General features: G+C 42.9%; 1 pseudogene; it reads right to left on the bottom strand.

Moving 5' to 3' along the window:
* Positions 1-896: 896 nt before the first annotated feature.
* On the bottom strand, positions 897-1,877 carry LOC100672577 (small ribosomal subunit protein eS24-like; annotated as a pseudogene).
* Positions 1,878-8,355: the final 6,478 nt, after the last annotated feature.

Here is an 8,355-nt window from a genome sequence, read left to right as displayed (position 1 = left end):
CTTAACCACCACACCACCAGGGTTCCCTCAGGAAATAAAAATACTGGGAAATACTTTCTGGGTTCTGGAACGTTGAAAAATAAAAATGCAAATTTCATTAAAAACTTGAACTGTCATATAAATAGCAGCAATATCAGTTGCACTTCCCTCATTCAACACACATTTATTTTGAGAACCGTTATGGATTAAATTGTATCCCCCCAAAATACTCATTGGAATTCTAACCCTCATACTTGAGGGTGTAATCCTGTTTGGAAATAAGCTTTTCTTTGTTATGCTAATTTGCTCATACCTCAGTAGGCTGGCTTCTAAATCTGATCACTTCTGCATTATTAACAGAGATATGCATACACAGAAGAAGACAGATGCTATGTGAAGATCACCAAGAAACCAAGGAAAACCCAAGCCTACTGACAAGGAAGCAACCAATATGGCCGAAACCACAATCGGGACTTTCAGTCTCCAGAACTGTGAGAAAATAAATTTCGGTTCTTTAAAGCCACCCACTCATGGTATTTTTGTTACAGCAACACCAGGAAACTAAGACTAGGATCAACTAAGAGAAGACATCTGCTTGCTCTAGGGCAATAAGAATAAAGACACTATGCCAGCCCTCAAGGTGCTTGAAGCCTATAACCTAGAGGGGGGACAACCCAAAAAGGACCAAGTCTAAGGCAAGCAGCACAAGCCAGCACTGTTAATGAATACCCACAAGTGTTATGAGGGTGCTCAGGAAAACATGAGTAATTCCAACCAGCCCGATCCAGTAAGCAGGAAGAGTTTCAGCCTTTGAGTTGATCCTTTAAGAATGGGAAGAATTTCCTTTGGAGGAAAAAAAAAGAAAAAAGAAAATCTGACCATGGCTATATGTCCAAACTTCACCCATATCCTTCAAAAGTCACTTCCTCCCAAAAGCCTTCCGGGAGCATTCTTAAGCAGACGTGTCCCTTCGCTTCGCTTTTGAAATCACAGAGTCCTTTATCTGCCCAACTCACGTGGCCCTCAGTATCTGCTCTTTGGTATTTATGTATTCTTCTGCTCCTTTCCTCACCTGGAGCTTCTTTTTTTCTAAGTTTTTATAATTTATTAATCCTTTGGTGAAAAAGCCACACCATCACTGCAAATCAAGTCACTGTAGAATCTCTGCTTTTTTTTTACTGGCACCAGCACTGGCCTTGGCAGTTCCCCTGACTCTTCGTTCTGTTCTTGTGTTCCTTTCACTGTGTTCTTCAGGTCTTTTTCTTCTCCTATGTGTCATGTCTTGCAAGCCTGTGTTTGGATTTATCTTTCTTTGCACAATCAAGGAATGGTAAATTATGTAGAAGGCAGTTGTCTTCCTACCGCCAAAATGGGCTCTGAGTCCAAACACAAAGATGACATCTGGTGTGGTTTTGTACATTTTGGATAGTTTTCCCTAAATTTCTGTCATAGGTGCTGTTGTGTTCCTAGGGTGAAGGACATCGATGGGCATTTGTTTTCACTGAAGTAATTGGTTGGCCATGAACTTCGTGGTCTGGATAGTTACTGAGTCGTTCATGATGGCAATTGAACTTCAGGCAGTCAGGGAGGAACAGAGCTGGGGGTTTTTCAAGAAAACTCCCTGAGGATCTTTTTTGCACACAGTAAGTACTCAATAACTGAACTGAACAGAATGGAAAGGTGTGGTTCTAGCCACCAGGGCAGGGCACTGAGACAGACTGGGTCCCTGTGATCAATGCTATAGGCATAGGCTCCTCTGGAGGGGAGGGTCCAGCTCTCTGATAACAAATAAGGTGCTGCTCCAGGCCACCCATCCACCCCGGACCCTCTCCGTAACCCTCTCCGTAACCCCACCCTGCCCTGATGATCTGCCTTGCAGGCTCGCAGCGTCACCTGGGTGAACCCACAAAACGTGGCCTTTGGGGTTATAAAGAGCCAACATCAGGCAGGCTCTGGTGTTACGTGGTTGGTTCATACAACATGTGGTCTTTTGTGTCTGGCTTCTCTCACTTAGCATAGTGCTTCAAGGTTCATCCATGTCATAGTACGTATCAGCACTTTATTCTTTTTATGGCTGATCTAATTAACATATTTAATTCCATTGCATTGTGTGATGGTTAAGGTTGTATGTCAGTTTGGCTGGGCCATGATTCTCAGTGGTTTGGCAGTCGTGTGATGTTGTGATCACTTCCATGATGAGATTTGATATTATGTGATCCCCTCCATGACAGGATCTGCTGTGAGTAGCCAATCAGTGGAAAGGGAGTTTCCTTGGGCATGTGGCCTGCATTGAATATAAATAGATAGTCAGTCTGTAGCTGTCTCCTGTTCGTGTGACCTCCGATTCTTGGGGCTTGAGCTAACAGCTTACCTGAGGTTTTGCCTACCAGTCTTGGGATTCACCGATCTTTGCAGCAAGAGCCCTTCTCTTTGACCTGTCGATTTTGAGTTCATCAGCCCCTGTGGCTATGTGAATTAGGAGAAGCCTGTATCCTGACCCACAGAGTTGGGACATTCCAGCCTCTAAACTGCATGAACCATTTCCTTGATATAAATCTCTCTATATATATTTGTGTGCTTTATGAATTTGCTTCTCCAGGGAACCCAGCCCCATAGGTACACACACGGGTATACCACATTTTGTTTGTCCACTCATCAGTTGATGGACATTAAGCCCGTTTCCTCTTTTTTGCTGTTATGAGAAGTGCTGCTATGAATATTTGTGAACAAGTGTTTGTTTAAACATCTTCCATATTTTTGTCTGTACTCACTCAATCCTAAGTAGGCATATATGCATATGTTTGTATTCACAGTCACACATGCAGAGCTTTTTTTTTTTTTTTATCATTCTTTCTTTTTTTTTAGTGGGACTATAGTATAGTTTTCTGTACCTTGCCTTCTTTACCCAACATCATTTCATGGAAGTCTTGCCAAGTCATCTAGTACAGCCTGCATTCATTCTCTTTAATTGCTGCATAATACTCCACAGTATGGTTGTCTCCGTTTATTCAATCACCACCTCATTGATGGTCATTATCTATTTCTAATTTTTTACTACTGGGAACAATGCTGCACTAAGTAACTGGACTACATAGGCCTCTTCATTTTAAGTAACAGAAGCCAAACCTGTTTGATTAAGCTGCAAGCTCAGTTTCTGAGATCAAAGCCCTGAACTATACCACAAAATAGCCTGATGAGCTCACCAGCTGCTGTCTCATCGAGCTCCCCGCCCCTGCCCTGCCCCATGCCATGTATACACCTGGAATTCCACCAACAATGGACTTCCTTTCTACCCTTACACCAGCACAGAATGGAAGAAGTCTTATAGGGTGCATCTGATTGGAGGAGCCCTGATGGGAGGGCCACTTCCTAGCTGCAAAGGAAGCTGAGATTTTAAGTTGTGATTCCTAAATTGGAAGGTGGGGCTTCAATGCAGGGATTTCCCCAAATATAGAGAAAAGCTATTCAAAAGATGATGGGCAGCTTCATAGAATACCATAGCATCTACTGTAACGCCCTTCCTTTATTTCTGTGGGCTACGTTTCCACTAGTTGAACTGCCGTTTTCTAAAACATCTGTAATACTTCATGTTTTCACCAGCAGTACGTAGGAGTAACTTTTTCCCCACCTCTTCCCCACCAGCAATTGGTGTTAGAGTCTTTTTATTTTGTTTCTTGTCAGTCTGATAGATGTAAAACTATCACATGGCTAGGCTAAGCCCTAGGGATGCAGTGGTTAAGTGTTCAGCTGCTAATCAAAAGGTCGGCAGCTCAATTCCACTAGCTACTCCTTGGAAGCCCTGTGGGGCAGTTCTAAGGTGTCCCATAGGGTCACTATGAGTCAGAATTGACTCCACGGCAATAGTTTGGTTTTGGTTTAACATACATGTGAGTATCTTTCCATAAGCTTGTTGACCATTCAATACACTCAGTTGTTGTCTTAGTTTCCTGGTGCTGCTGTATCAGAAATACCACAAGTGGGTGGTTTTAAAGAACAGAAATTTATTTTCTCACAGTTCTAGAGGCTAAAAATCGAAGTCAGGGTCTTGGCCTTGTCAATTCCTTCCTTGTGGGTAGTTCCAGATGTTTCTTCATTCCTTGGCTTATAGATGATCCTCACATGGCATCTGTCTTCCCCCTTTGTGCACGGGAGTCTCTATCTAATCTGCTCTTTTTATATCACAGAAGTGATTAGATTTAGAATCCAATTTATTTGGGTATGAGTTAATTAACATAAAGAAAACCCTTTTCCAAATGTAATTACATCCACAATTATAGGGGTTAGGATTCCAACATATTTTGGGGGACATAGTTCAATCCATAATAGCTGTTAACTGTCTAATCATAGCCTTCCCCATTTCTCTATTGGCTGTTCTCTTCTTTCAAGCCACATGCTGGATATCTTCCATCTGCCCCTCCAGATTCACATTCTGCCTTTCCCCGCCTGCTCTGTGTCTGTTACACCATATGGACTGTAAGGAGCTCCTCGTCCTCAGCTTCTGGTTAGGTTTGGCCAACGGGTGGCACAGTTGGACACTGTTGGGCAGGGGGAAAAAAGAGGGTGGAGTACTTATTCTCATGACTCTCTATTTGCTGGGCCCCATGGATCAGCCGTGTCCCTCTGCTGAAAGCCACAGCAACTGTCTCTGGTCACTCCTCTGTGACCCTCAGGCCAAGGGGTGGAGACAATTCCCTTCTGAAACCACCCTGGGATAGTGCAGCTTCCTGGGTGCATTTCCTAAACCCAGCCCACGCCTTTGAAAACAGTCCCTCTATACTGCCCCTTTATGTTGTTGTTGTCGTTAGGTGTTGTGGAGTTGGCTCCAATTTGTGGAGACCTTATATATAACAGAATGAAATGTTCCCCAGTCCTGTACCATCTTCATGATCATTGCTATGTCTGAATCCATTGTTTATACTCTTAAACTACCAGGTTGGAGCCCTAGTGGTGCAGTAGTTAAGAGCTACAGCTGCTAACCAAAGGTCAGCAGTTTTAATCCACCAGCCACTCTCTGGAAACCCTCCCTGGGGCAGTTCTACTCTGTCCTGTAGGGTCACTATGAGTTGGAAATATTTCGATGGCAATTTGTTTTTTTTTTTTAACTACCCAGCTTGGGTGTGCCAGCTGCCCCTGCCAAGATCCTGACTGATTCAGGAGAGGAGTCCTTCTCCCGTGAGCAGTGCTACAGTTAACTTCTTTCGAGCTCTATTTTTTTTGCATGGTGACTTGGTTTTTAGTATCTTTTGCTGTCATGTTAAGTAATCCTAATTTTTTATATAGTCAAATTTAATTTTTAATTAAGTTCATTTTCTTTTATATCTTCTTGGGTTTCAGCCTTGAATTGTAAGGACTCCCTGCCTCTAGATGAAGAGTTGGCAAATTTTCTCCATAAACAGCCAGACAGTAAGTATTCTAGGCTTTGCAGATCCATATGGTCTCTGTCTCAACTACTGGACTCTGCTGTTGTAGCATGAAAACACCCAAAGACAATATGTCAACAAAGGAGCATGGCTGTGTCCCAATAAAACTTAATTTATGAATACCCATTAAACCCATTGCTGTCAAGCTGATTCCAACTTGTAGTGATCCTATAGGACAGAGTAGAGCTGCCCCATAGGGCTTCCAAGGCTGTAATCTTTATGAAAGCAGATTGCCACATCTTTTTCCTGTGGAGCGGCTGGTGGGTTCGAACTGCCAACCCTTCGTTAGCAGCTGAGTGCTTAATCACTGTGCCAAAACAGGTAGCAGAAATTCCACTCTTAGGTATCTATCCAAGTGTGATAGTTAAGGTTGTGTGTCAACTTGGCTGGGCCATGATTCGCAGTGGTTTGGCATTGGTACGATGTATCATTGCCATGATGAGATTTGACATAATGTGATCACCTCTATGATGGAATCTGCTGAGTAGCCAACCAGTTGAAAGGGAGTTTCCTTGGGTGTGCAGCCTGCATTGAATACAAGCGGACATTCTGACAAGTCTGGTGGCTTTTGCTTGCTCTGGTTCTGCAGCTGGCTCCTATTCGTCTGGTCTCTAGTTCTTGGAACTTGAACTAGCAGCTTATCTGTGGTCTTGCTTGCCAATCTTGGGATTTGTTGATCTTCACAGCCTGTCAGCAAAAGCCGTGCTTTCTGACCTGTTGATCTTGGGTTCGCCAGCCCCCGCAGCTGTGTGAATCAAGAGAAGCCCCTATCCTGACCCATGGACTTGGGACATTTCAGCCTCTACAACTGCATGAGCCATTTCTTTATACAAACTTCTCTCTTTCTATATATATTTATGTGCTTTACTGGTTTTGCTTGTTAGAGAACCTAGCCTAAGATGCCAAGAGAAATTAAAACACATGTCCACACAAAAATATGTACATGATTGTTCATAACAGCACTATTCACAAGAGCCAAAATGTGGAAACAACCCAAATGCCCATCAGCTGATGAATGGATAAACTAAATGTGGTATATTTATATGGTGGAATATTATGAAGCTACAAAAAGGAATGAAGTTCTGATATACGCTACTATATGAATGGACCTTGAAATATTACGCTGAGTAAGTAAGTCAGTCAAAAAAGTCCACAGAGTGTACGATTCATTCGATTTGAACGAATGTCTAGAATAGAAAGTAAATACATGGTTGCTTAGGGCTGGGGGGAGGGTGGTGAAAGGATAAAGGGATAGGGATTTGATATTTAACGGGCAGGGAGTTTCTTTCTGAGGTGATTAAAGTGTTCTAAAATTGACTGTCGTGATGGTTCCACATATCTGTGAAGTTACTAAAAGCTAGGAAGCTGAAGCTGTACACTTTAAATGGGTGAATTGTATGGTATCTAAATTATATTTCAACAAAGCTGCTACTAAAAAAAAGAAACAAAAACAGGCAGCCTCTGGATTTGGCCCATGGGCAGCAGTTTGATGACCCCTGTTCTAGATCATACCTGTAATCTCTCAGAATTTCTTACAATATTTTATATTGGTTTAATTCTGACATTTAAATTTTCAATCCATTTGAAATTTAGTATTTTATGGTTAAAGATGTGGGTTCATTTTTATTTATTCTTGGTAGCTACAGTACTGAGCCAGCACTACTTGTGAAAAAACTCTCCTTTCTCCACTGAGATGAAGTACCTTTTTTTTTTTGTCAGATATTAACTTCTATATCCTGGGATCTATTCTGGATTATTTATCATGTTTCATAGATCTATTTGTCTATTCCTTTACTAATATCACAATGATTTGATTTGAGTGACTTTATTGTATGTTCTGGTTTCTGTAAAGGAAGTCTCCCCTCATGTTCTTTTCTTTCACATTTGACTTGTAGCCAGTGAGCTTATCAAAATGGACATCACTCTCCTGCTTAAAAGCTTTTAATGGATTCCCACTGCTCTTATGATTACGGCCCAAATGCTAACTGGCCCTTGAGCCTGACATGCTAAGCCCTGCCTAGCTCTCCACCCTTGCTTAGCAGGATATCTTACCCAGGTGGGAGGGTTAAGGCTGTGTGTCAACTTGGTTGGGCCATGATTCTCAGTGGTTTGGCAGTTATGAGGTAGTTTGGCAGTCATATAATGATGTAATCACCTCCATGATGAGATCTGATATAATGTGATCACCCACCTCCATGATGGGATCTGCTGTGAGTAGCCAGTCAGTTGAAATAGAGTTTCCTTAGGGGTGTGGCTTGCATCCAATATAGGTGGACTTTCTGGCAAGACTCGTTGGTTTTGCTTGCTTTGGATTCTATAGCTGGCTCCTGTTCATCTGACCTCCGGCTCTTGGGACTTGAGCTAGCAGCTTACCTGCCGATCTTGGGATACATCTGTCTCCACGGTCTGGATCTTGGGTTCACTAGCCCCTGCAGCTATGTGAGTCAGAAGAAGCCTCAAGCCTGACCCATGGATGGATTTGGGAATTTCCAGCCTCTACAACTGCATGAGCCATTTCCTTGATATATGCCTTTCTCTCTCTCTCTATGTATGAATGTATATATATATAGACTCTTCACTGGTTTTGGATCTCTAGAGAACCCAGCCTAAGACACTGGGACTCTGTACTTCAGCTCAGCCACACCAAAGTCACTCAAGTGCTCCTGCTCCCTCCTGCCCCAGGGCCTTTGCACTGGCTATTTTCTCTACCTGCAGTGCTCTTCCTTTTGATTAGCAGCCATAGCACTTAACCACTACGCCACCTATAGTTGGTTCAAAAACTACCGAAGGAGTGAATAAACAGGTAGAGACCTAATTCAGGCGCCTATCTGGCTGGCTCCCAAGCCCATGCTCTCCTCTTCATCATGCTGTGTGCTGCCCTAGAGAGAGCCCTGGCTAGGACACCCAAGTTCTAGATTCAGCTCTGCCTCCAACTGAGGCAATGCCCTAAATCCAT

The sequence above is a fragment of the Loxodonta africana genome, chromosome 2 (assembly GCF_030014295.1).
Source record: "Loxodonta africana isolate mLoxAfr1 chromosome 2, mLoxAfr1.hap2, whole genome shotgun sequence".
Taxonomy (NCBI): domain Eukaryota; kingdom Metazoa; phylum Chordata; class Mammalia; order Proboscidea; family Elephantidae; genus Loxodonta; species Loxodonta africana.
Note: the sequence above shows the minus strand (reverse complement) of the source record. Positions and strands in the feature narration are given on the sequence as shown.